This window comes from Hyaena hyaena, unplaced genomic scaffold (genome assembly GCF_003009895.1).
Source record: "Hyaena hyaena isolate Hyena2069 unplaced genomic scaffold, ASM300989v1 scaffold_1139, whole genome shotgun sequence".
Classification (NCBI taxonomy): domain Eukaryota; kingdom Metazoa; phylum Chordata; class Mammalia; order Carnivora; family Hyaenidae; genus Hyaena; species Hyaena hyaena.
In genome coordinates, this window is record NW_024081773.1 from 203,759 (window position 1) to 213,701 (window position 9,943).

At 38.8% G+C, this 9,943-nt stretch overlaps 1 pseudogene; it reads right to left on the reverse strand.

Moving 5' to 3' along the window:
* Window positions 1-440: 440 nt before the first annotated feature.
* Window positions 441-1,231, reverse strand: LOC120224253 (annotated as a pseudogene).
* Window positions 1,232-9,943: the final 8,712 nt, after the last annotated feature.

Consider the following 9,943-nt stretch of genomic DNA (forward strand, 5'->3'; position numbering starts at 1 on the left):
CATTTCTGCTTCAAGCCAGGATCGTGTAACAGGTGCTAACATTTCCCTCCTACATGAAAAAAAAAAACTAAAAAAAAAAAAAAAAAAAAAAAGAATATGTAAAACAACACTTTTCTTGTATTGGAGATTAGAACAGAGATTCCTGTAAGAAGGGAAACATTAAATGAGAACTATGACTGCCCTAAGTTGTGGTCTGGGGACATTTCCATGCTCATCTGTTGAGGAGTGAACCAGGTGCAGCCTGGCAATTTCTGCATTTAGGAGACACAGTAGGCGGCTAAGAAGGCTAAGGCAGCTGGAGTTCACAGGACAGAGGACTGGAGAGAAAAAAGTGTCCCAAGGAAAAGGCTCCTAAGACTTGGAATCCTCTCTCAGTCTTCTGTTTCTTTTATCGTGTTGTATTACCTTTAGTTTAAGTACAAAGAATTCCCTTTAAGTCATCAAGATACCATTTGCCCACTTCTCTGTTTGCCCACCAGGCTCTTGTATCTTTCTTGAACAATTGTGAGGCAGATACCCTTTGCCTGGGTAAGAGAGAAATCCATGGCTTGTTGCCTTTGCCAATAACAAAAATGTTGGAGAGCTGGGTGGCAAAGCCGTTGCCATTGGCCATGAACGGTATTAAAAAATCCAGAGTGTCTCTCTTTGACGATGATCACACAGTTCTTCCCAGGAGAGCACCTCCAGGCACCATATATACAGATTACCAGTGTCAGACCTGAGGAAATCAGTAATCTTCCAGTCTCCAAGTCAGTCTGAAAGATGTCCTTCACCTTGATGAGGGCATCAGGATGGTGGATGGTGCCAGCACGGTGGGCCACCAGGTGAGGGATTCCTTTTGTCCACACAAAGATCTCTCTCACTTTGCACAACTGATATGTGGCCTCCTCAGGCGTCTTCCAGACACCAGAAGAGCAGCCCTTGGTGTCATACAGAGCAGATGGAAATTCTCCCCAGTCTTGTCCATGCTGCTGACATCCATAACACCAGCAGGGTGGGTTATATCAGCTCAGACCTTGCCATCAGTCTTAATAAAATGCTGCATCAGGTCTTTACTTCATCTCCCGGTAGAGCATACTTCAGTCTGTTCCTTAGGACCATGATAAGAAGAAGACTTTCTCTCCACTAATGGGGACCTGTAGATGGAGGAGCAAACACACCGGTCGGTTTATCCAGCATCCAGTGCTTTGGAGCTGACATACTTTAGATGCTCCTTGGGGCCATAAGCCATGGCTGTGCTAGGCACGGAAAGGGGACTGCCTCCTCCCGGTACCTGAGAAAAGAGAGTAGAGTCCTCCCTGAGTCTTAAGGTGAATGTTGACTGGCACAAGGATGTGAGGAAACTCTCTGAGGCTGTGTAAAGGACCTGCGAGGAAAAGTGGGATACTCTTCAGGGTTCAGATAGGACCAAAGATAGTTTATGTTCTAACTAGCCAGAGTGGAAAACTCTGATTTCCAAGTGAGAAAAAAATTCAACATAGGTTAGAATACTCAGAAGGATATCATAGTAGTGGGAATAATTAGTACTTAGCAGGATATTATCTTAGTAGTGAGGATAATTAATCATAGACTGAGCACTGCTCTGGACACAGCTAACAAATCAAAAGGCCATTCTAGAAGGAGTCACACTAGTTCAAAATCATGTGCCTACTTTCTAGAATAATGCTGAAGAGCATTTAGAGGAATATGAAGCCATTCATATCCAGCAAGGTAAAACACATAATGTTCAGCATTCAGTGAAATACCATATTGGTATTCAAAGAAGTAAGACACTGTGACTCACAATAATATAGTAGACAATAATAGAAATTGACATACACATTATAAATATGATGGAAGTTATGGGCAAGACACTGAAAAGTATAATTACATCTGAAATGTGCAAGCTGATAGAGAAAAGCTTTAGTGTGAAAAATATGACACGGAAAATACTTTGGATGAGACTGAAAGAAGATTAAACACTGTGAAAGAAGAGGCCAGAAGAATTGAAGATAGAATAATAGAAACTATCTGAAATGTGATAGAGAGGTAAAAGACAAAAGACACAATAAAGAAAACATCAGTGAAATGCCATAGGATAAAATCAAGTAGCCATTTATAATCACACCTGAAAAAGGAGTGACAGGAAACCTATCTCATGAAATAATGGCTGCAAATTTCCCAAATTTGATGCAAACTGTACAACAGTAGATTCATGAAGCTCAACAAATGCCAACCATAAGAAACGCAGAAAACAAAGCATATCATACTGAAATCCCGCAAAATTATGGATAAAAATAAAAGCCTAAAAGCAATCTTAGCAAAGCAGTTGAAGACAAAATGACAATATATCTCTCATCTGAGACGATATAAATAAGAAAAGAATGGAAAAGGCATGTTTAAAATCCTGAAAGAGAGGCACCTAGGTAGCTCAGTCGGTTGAGAGTCTGACACTTGATTTCAGCCCAGGTCGTGATCTCATGGTTCATGGCTTCCAACCCCGTGTCAGGCTCTGTATTAATGGTGGAGAGCCTGCTTGGGATTCTGTCTCTGTCTCTGTCTCTCTCTCTCCCCCCGCCCTCCATCTCTCTCTCATCTCTCTCTCTCTCTCAAATAAATAAACTTTAAAACCCTGAAAGAAAAACAACTGTCAATCTGTAGACCCTACTCTATCTTTAAAAAATGAAGGCTACTAAAGACTGTCTCATCACTAGCAGATCTATACATAAAAAGTATACTTTTTATACATAAAAAATAATAAATTTTAAAAACACCTTTCAAGGAGAAGGAAAAAATACAAGATAGAAGTCTGGAATCATACAAAGGAATAAACAGCTGCACAGATTATAAATGTGTGGGAAGTATTTTATATTTTCTCTTTTTTAAGAGACCCTTTAGGGGCACCTGGGTGGCTTAGTCGGTTAAGGGTCCGACTTTGCTTAGGTCATGATCTCGCGGTTCGTGGGTTCGAGCCCCGCGTCGGGCTCTGTGCTGACTGCCAGCTCGGAGCCTGGAGCGTATTTCAGAGTCTGTGTCTCCCTCTCTCTCTCTGACCCTCCCCTGCTCACGCTGTCTCTCTCTCCCTCTCTCTACTAGAAATAAATAAAAATATTTTTTAAAAAATTTAAAAAATAAAAGACCCTTTAATTGATAATTGAATCTTTGAATTAAAATAGTAAAAATGTACTGTGGTACTAGTAGAGAAAAAATACGTAGACATAAAGTGCGTGAAAAAATAGGTAACAGAGCCTGGAATTGGGAATTGTCAGATAAACCATGATAATGTATTTGTACCATAACAGTGCATGTGAAGTGATACAGTATCACTCAAAAGTAGACTGTGGTAAGCTAAAACGGTGTTGTATAAACCCTATTACCAGGCAAATAGGTACAAGTAATAGTGCTATAGCCATACAGTGGAATACTACTCAGAATTTTTTTAAATGAACTATTTACATACATAAGAAGCTTAAATGAATATTAAAGTAACTTTATTTATTGAAAAAAAACAACACAAAGTAAAACTACCATGTAATTTCATTCATATGCAGTTTTTAAAAAGTCCAAACCATAGTGACAGAAAGCAGGTCAGTAGTTCTCTGGGAATATAGGTGGGAGTGAGGGTGTAAGTGATTGGAAGAAAAAGAGAAAGAGCAGTCAGTAAGGAGCCCAAGGAACTTGGCAGGGGTAATTAATGTAATCATCATCTTATTTTTTAAGTTTTATTTATGTTTTTGAGAGGGGAGGGGACGTAGAGGAAGAGAGAATCCCCAGCAGGTGCCATGCTGTCAGCACAGAACCCAATGGAGCTCGATCCCATGACTCTGCGAACATGACCTGAGCCAAAATCCAGAGGGAGTTGGATGCTCAAAAGAGTGAGCTACCCAGGTGCCCCTGTACTCATTATCTTGATTGTGTTGATGGTTTCCAGGGTCATGTGTATGTCAAGATCTGTCACCTGGTAGCTTTAAAGCACATGCAATTTCAAGTATATCAGTGTCTCAAAAATTATGTGTAAAACAAAAAGTAAAAAGCAACCAGCCAGACAACAAAAGCTCAGTTCTTCCTTCCATAATTCTTCTGGCTTGCCATGTTATCTTTCCACCAAATACAGCCTAGAACAAATTTTCCTTAATTTACTTAGTAATCTGGCTCTGGTACTCAGCAATCAGAACTCAGCGGCTAATGAGTTGTGTAACTCCTGTATAGTTACTGAGTTGCACAAATACTGTGTAGTTACTGGGTTGCATAACTACTGTATAGTTACTTGAATTTTGCTGGCCATGTTCCTTTAGAATATGCTTTAATCATTAGTGATTTCAATCTCTGTTTTACGCATTAAGTTTCATTCTAATATGCATAGTATATATACATATGTGCCTAACAACATGCATATGTTCATTACATATGACATATCTATTATAGAATATATATTTTTGCATGGTATATGTATATATGTAGATGTATTGTATATAAATATAAATACACACAAAGACACAACCGTACTGTGTTGTGATGGTAACAATTTTGACATGTTTCTTCATGAGTAACCTACTTAAAGGGTTATGTGAAATAATGTTATTAAGTTTATTTTACTTTAGATTCACAAGAAAAGCTGAGTTTACTTTTACTATGGTTTTATTTTTATTTTTGAGAGAGAGAGAGAGAGAGGGAGAGGGGCAGAGAGAGAAGGAGACATAATCGAAGCAGGTTTCAGGCTCTGAGCTGTCAGCACAGAGCCTGATGCGGGGCTCAAACCCACGAACTATGAGATTATGACATGAGCTAAAGTTGGACACTCAACCGACTGAGCCACCCAGGTGCCTTTAAAAGCTGACTTTTTAATGTTTATTTAGTGTGTGTGTGTGTGTGTGTGTGAGAGAGAGAGAGAGAGAGAGAGAGAAACATGAGCAGCGGAGGAGCAGAGAGAGAGAGGAGAGACAGAATCCCAAGCAGGCTCTGTGCTGTCAGCGCTCTATCTCACGAACTGTGAGATCATGATCTGAGTTGAAATAAAGACTTGGATGCTTGACCAACTGAGCCACCCAGGTTCCCCAGCAAAGGCTGTTTTTAAAGAGGACTACCCCACTGGAGGCAATGTTTGGATTGAAATGTGGTTGTGTTATGGAGAAACATTCATACAGCTCTCAGGAGACCCAGCAGACCAACATAGATGCATATGTAAATAGAACAATGTCATTAACCTGTACTTGATGAGGTGCACGCTGATAATTCATTAACTATGTATATATATATATATAGTTATTGTTCACAAGTATAGTACATTCATTACTTGTCCATAGATAGGTCATGACCTAAGGTGAATACACTGAGGTCTTTCTGTACATATTTCCTGTGTAAACCACAGCTAATACTCTCTTGTACTCAGGCCCTAGAACAACTTAAGTTTTTCAAACATAGATGAAATGTTACTTTAAATATCCCTAATCTGCAAATTAACACTGCCTTTCCTACGCGTTTGCAAAAGTTACAGAAGTTATAACACATTGTCTCAGAGTTGGCTGCTCTTTCTGACTGTTGAGAATAAATTATCATTCATTAGTGCCTTCCTAGTGGTCCCCGGGGTTGTTAAAACTTTTCTCACCTCCTGGTTAAGGGCAGTTGGAATTAAAGGTTTTATTGCCTCACAGAACTTGACCTCAATAGAAAAATAACATAATTTTAAGCCCCAGAGGAAAGGACCTCTTACTTCCCAGAGTTCCCTTGCGAAACCCGTTGATGATATTATTAACATGATTCTGTCTTTTCAATGTTTCAAAGCACCTCACAGGGTTTTGTGTCTTTGCAGTGAGATGGATTGGAAGGGGACCTGGCCCTCCTTGTTTCTGAGACCACATACATGCTAAAATCTTTGCAGTGTGTAGTTTATCAGTAGGCATATGGAATCAGAAGGACCACTGAAAAATCTGTCATTTTTTAGACTGATATTATTCCCCTATGTTCTTATAATTGCATAGTGGGAAAAAAGTGTACAACAAATGATTAAAGTCACTAATACTTTTTAAGTATTTTGGAAGCATGAAGTGAAGGATACACTGACATTCATTCTAAAATCTTTGCCAGGTTTGTGCTGCTCAACATTTAGAGCTGGCATGACTGGCACTTGATTTTACAAACAGTAATGAAGGATCAGGTCCAAGAGTGCAGTGTGCAAAGATAAACTGATCTGAATAGAAAAATTGGAAGGGCATAAATTGAAGGGAACAGTTTTAACAACCCAACTAGATTAGGATCCTGTAGAGAAGTGGCTGGTGATAGCCTGTGATTGGTAGCTGAAGGAGTTTTAAACACAGTGTTGCTTAATATTTACTTTCATATTGCTTGTTATGCTGAATGGTAAACAAATCTTTCAACTTAAAGTCTTCAGTCAAATGCCTTGTGTGAATTGTTTTAAGAAAAAAACCGTGAACATTGGTTAATTTCTACCAACCGTTGTCACAGAGTAAAATGAAGAAAAAAAGTGGAAAACAACACGTTAGTGAGATCTAGAAAGTCAGAGCCAAAGTGACCATGTAATCCTGGAATATTATGCTGGGGTTTTAGTAGGAAAATGGGTTAAGGGGCTCAGCCAAATTGATTTCATTGAGATGGTCAGGAAAACCTAATTTACATACAGATTACTACATTCACTAATTACTTGCACATCACTGGCCATATACAGCCTGCGGAAATAACAAATCTCAAATGTGAAACTCAATATCTTCAAAACTCCTTGATCCCTTTCCATAAGGAAGAAGTAGGATCCTACCACTGACCCACCCAGCACACACATTTTGGGTCAAAATCAGTCTTTACCCATTTCCTACTAAGTGTTGTGATTCTTATGCCAATGTTTTTGTCCTTTTTTTTTTGCCCCTGGACCTTTCCAGGAAGATTTCTCTTTGAAACCTAGCACCAATGTAAAGGCAGACTGGTGTTGTGGTGCCAGCTAAGCAAAGCAGGGATGCCAAAAATACCAAACATGAAGGAAAAAATTCCTGAAAATACCCCTAAAATCCTAGAGTGTCAAGACATTATTTTGATTACAAACAAGTCAGGACCTTCACTGAAAAGCATTAGTTAGTTTTGCTAGGTATTATGAGCCACAGTTTAGCATGAGATTCAGAGAACCAATTTCATATCATATGGTAATTAGTACAGGGGAGGGGAGACGATATTTAACCACCTCCCACCTTAAATTTGTGAAGTAAAATTAGAGTTGTCATCTTGGGCTAAATTCATATTCAGACACGCTTGACCTGGAATCTATCCAAGCTAGATCCCCTTCAAATATTCAAGTGTCCATTTTTCATGGATGAAGATCACATGTTGCCCCCCCGCCATAACTTTAAATAAAACCTATTGCATGTTTTGTTATTGTTACTCTTTCTTTGTTGGTCTAAGCACAGCATAACATCAGAATCAGGTCTGTTTTAGATTCCAGATGACTAGCCTGAAATGTGTATGGCTCTATTTTGTAAAATGTTCTCTATTCTGTTATTCTGGAATGTACCAGGCCACAGATAGATAGTGTCATAGATATATCACCCTCTTTGCTATACATACCCTGGAAAATTGGCTCCATTTGCCTTTTTAATTTTCATGGTAACTGAATTTACTGTAAAGGAGCAAAGGTTTTGAAAATGCATTCAGTCATGTATTTCTCCTGCAGGTATAAAGCCTAAGCCTACAGTTATTTTTTGAAACTTCTTTTGCTGTTGCCAATAACATCTTACTAATAGTGGGTTGCCAAAAGACATTTCTTTCTTATTATTTAATTTACTTATGGGAAAAAAAATGGGCTGGGTATTACTTACCTTCCCTGATTATATACATATTGACTAGAACCAGAACCACAAATTACAATGGAACTCCAGAAAATAGCACAGGTCACAAGTTCAACAGTATTAATTTTGCTTATTGGCCTTCTCTGGAGGTAGTTTGCTTGCTGGCACCCTTGTGAAATAGTGTCTCCCCAAATGAGGGAAATTTCCATATCCATATGCCTAAAAGTCCATTGAGTAAATTATCTTAAGTGTATTATTTCAGATGTCAGAATCTCTCCTATATCCCCTTATTAGTTTATTAAAATATATCCAATGAGATAGATTAGTCTGGTAGTTTCTTACATTATAGATAAAAGGACTACAGCATGAATTAAATTTGCTGGGCACTGTTTGCCTACTGGTCCCTAACAGAAATGTTAGAACTTAATGATGTTCAGGGGAGTGGTCACATGTACAAATACTGAAGGAAGGGTCATTCATAGTCAAGTAAATAATTAAATATAAGAGAATTTTCTAAAGCGTTAGGAGGGCACTTGGGTGGCTCCGTCAGTTAAACATAGGACTTTCGATTTAGGTTCAGATCATGATCTCAAGGTTCAGCAGATTGAGCCGCACATAGGGGCAGAGCCTGCTTGGGGTTCTCTCTCTCCCTCCCTCTCTCTGGCCTGCCCTTGCTCTCTCCCAGAACAAATAAATAAACAACAACAAAAGTATTATGAGATGTGTTAATTCTAAAATAAGGTTTTCCATAGATATTAGCAAGAAGCCTGCGCTGTTTTTTTACATTTACTTGAACTGTTCCAAAACCTGATTACTTGATGAGTGGTCACAAAATGCTGATTTTTCTTAATTGTATCATGCCACCTATATATATATATATGTATATATATATGTGTATACACATAGGTATATATATAGGTAATATATATATTAATCGGTGTTCTTCTAAGAAGTATATTCTCTCATTAACTAGGGATAAGATGCAGTTCTTCCTAAAAAGGAATAGTAAAAACTTATTTATTTTCTGTGGGAAATCAAATAGCTAGGGCCTGGGTTAGAGAATTATAGGGAACGCATTTCAAAGCATAACACTGCTTTCTGGACTTGCTGAAAACAGAAGGCTACGCTTTGCTTATTCAGTTAAATGCATACGGGGTGGGGGGCTGTTCACTTGGTTTATCTGGTTAAAGTATATCTAGGGGTTAGGCTCTGCCTATGTTCATAGATTCCTTAGACCATGTTATTTCATGAGATATTTTATAGCCCTGTTGTAACTGATTTTTCTGCATGCATTCTATACATCCTTTAAAATAACGTTTTTAAGGTTTATTTTTGAGTGAGTGAGAGAAAGAGAGCACATGAGCAGAGGAGGGGCAGAGACAGAGAGACCAAGAATCGGAAGCAGGCTCCAGGCTCTGAGATGTCAGTACAGAACCCAACGTGGGGCTCAGACCCATGAACTGCTAGGTCATGACCTGACCTGCAGTTGGACATTCAACTGACTGAGCCACGCAGGTGCCCCTATACTTTCTTACTGGCACATAGGCCACTGACCTATTGTACAATGTTTCCCTGAATGTATGCTCAGTATATACTTGAGCTTGAGAACAGCTTGGGGAGATTTCCCTTAGTCTCCCTCTTAGCTTTCCTGACTTGCATGGAGTCTTGAGTAACTCTTTCTGAGGCCATATGCTTTGCTGGATAAAGTTGAAAGCCGAACCCGCACTTCCCACAATTTACCTATTTTCCTCTTAAATGGTCAGAACAATAGCCATGCCCTGTGGTGACAAATCCTGTTTTAGTTTTCCTCCTCCACATCCTTCTCTTCTTCTCCTGTATTCTGCCATAATTTTATATGACCACTCTGAACTCATGGAATAGTAGTTTTCCAGTGTTTTACACTCATTTACTGTTATTTTTTCCAATCAACTTTTTATTGAATAGTTTGTCCTTTAGTTTAAGAGTACATAGGTGTGCAGTATTTTTCCACATCTCTGCTGATTTGTAGCTTTTTTCCTGTATCCTGGAGGGAATATGTCTCAGATGAACTTTTCTGATCAATTTTTCTAGAACCGTGGTGTGCCATTTCCATACAAATATTCACAGCATCTTTCAAGTGATGACAGTTCTCTTGAGTTTTAAGTTCTGTTCCTTTTTGGGGTGAGGAATGGTCCTTG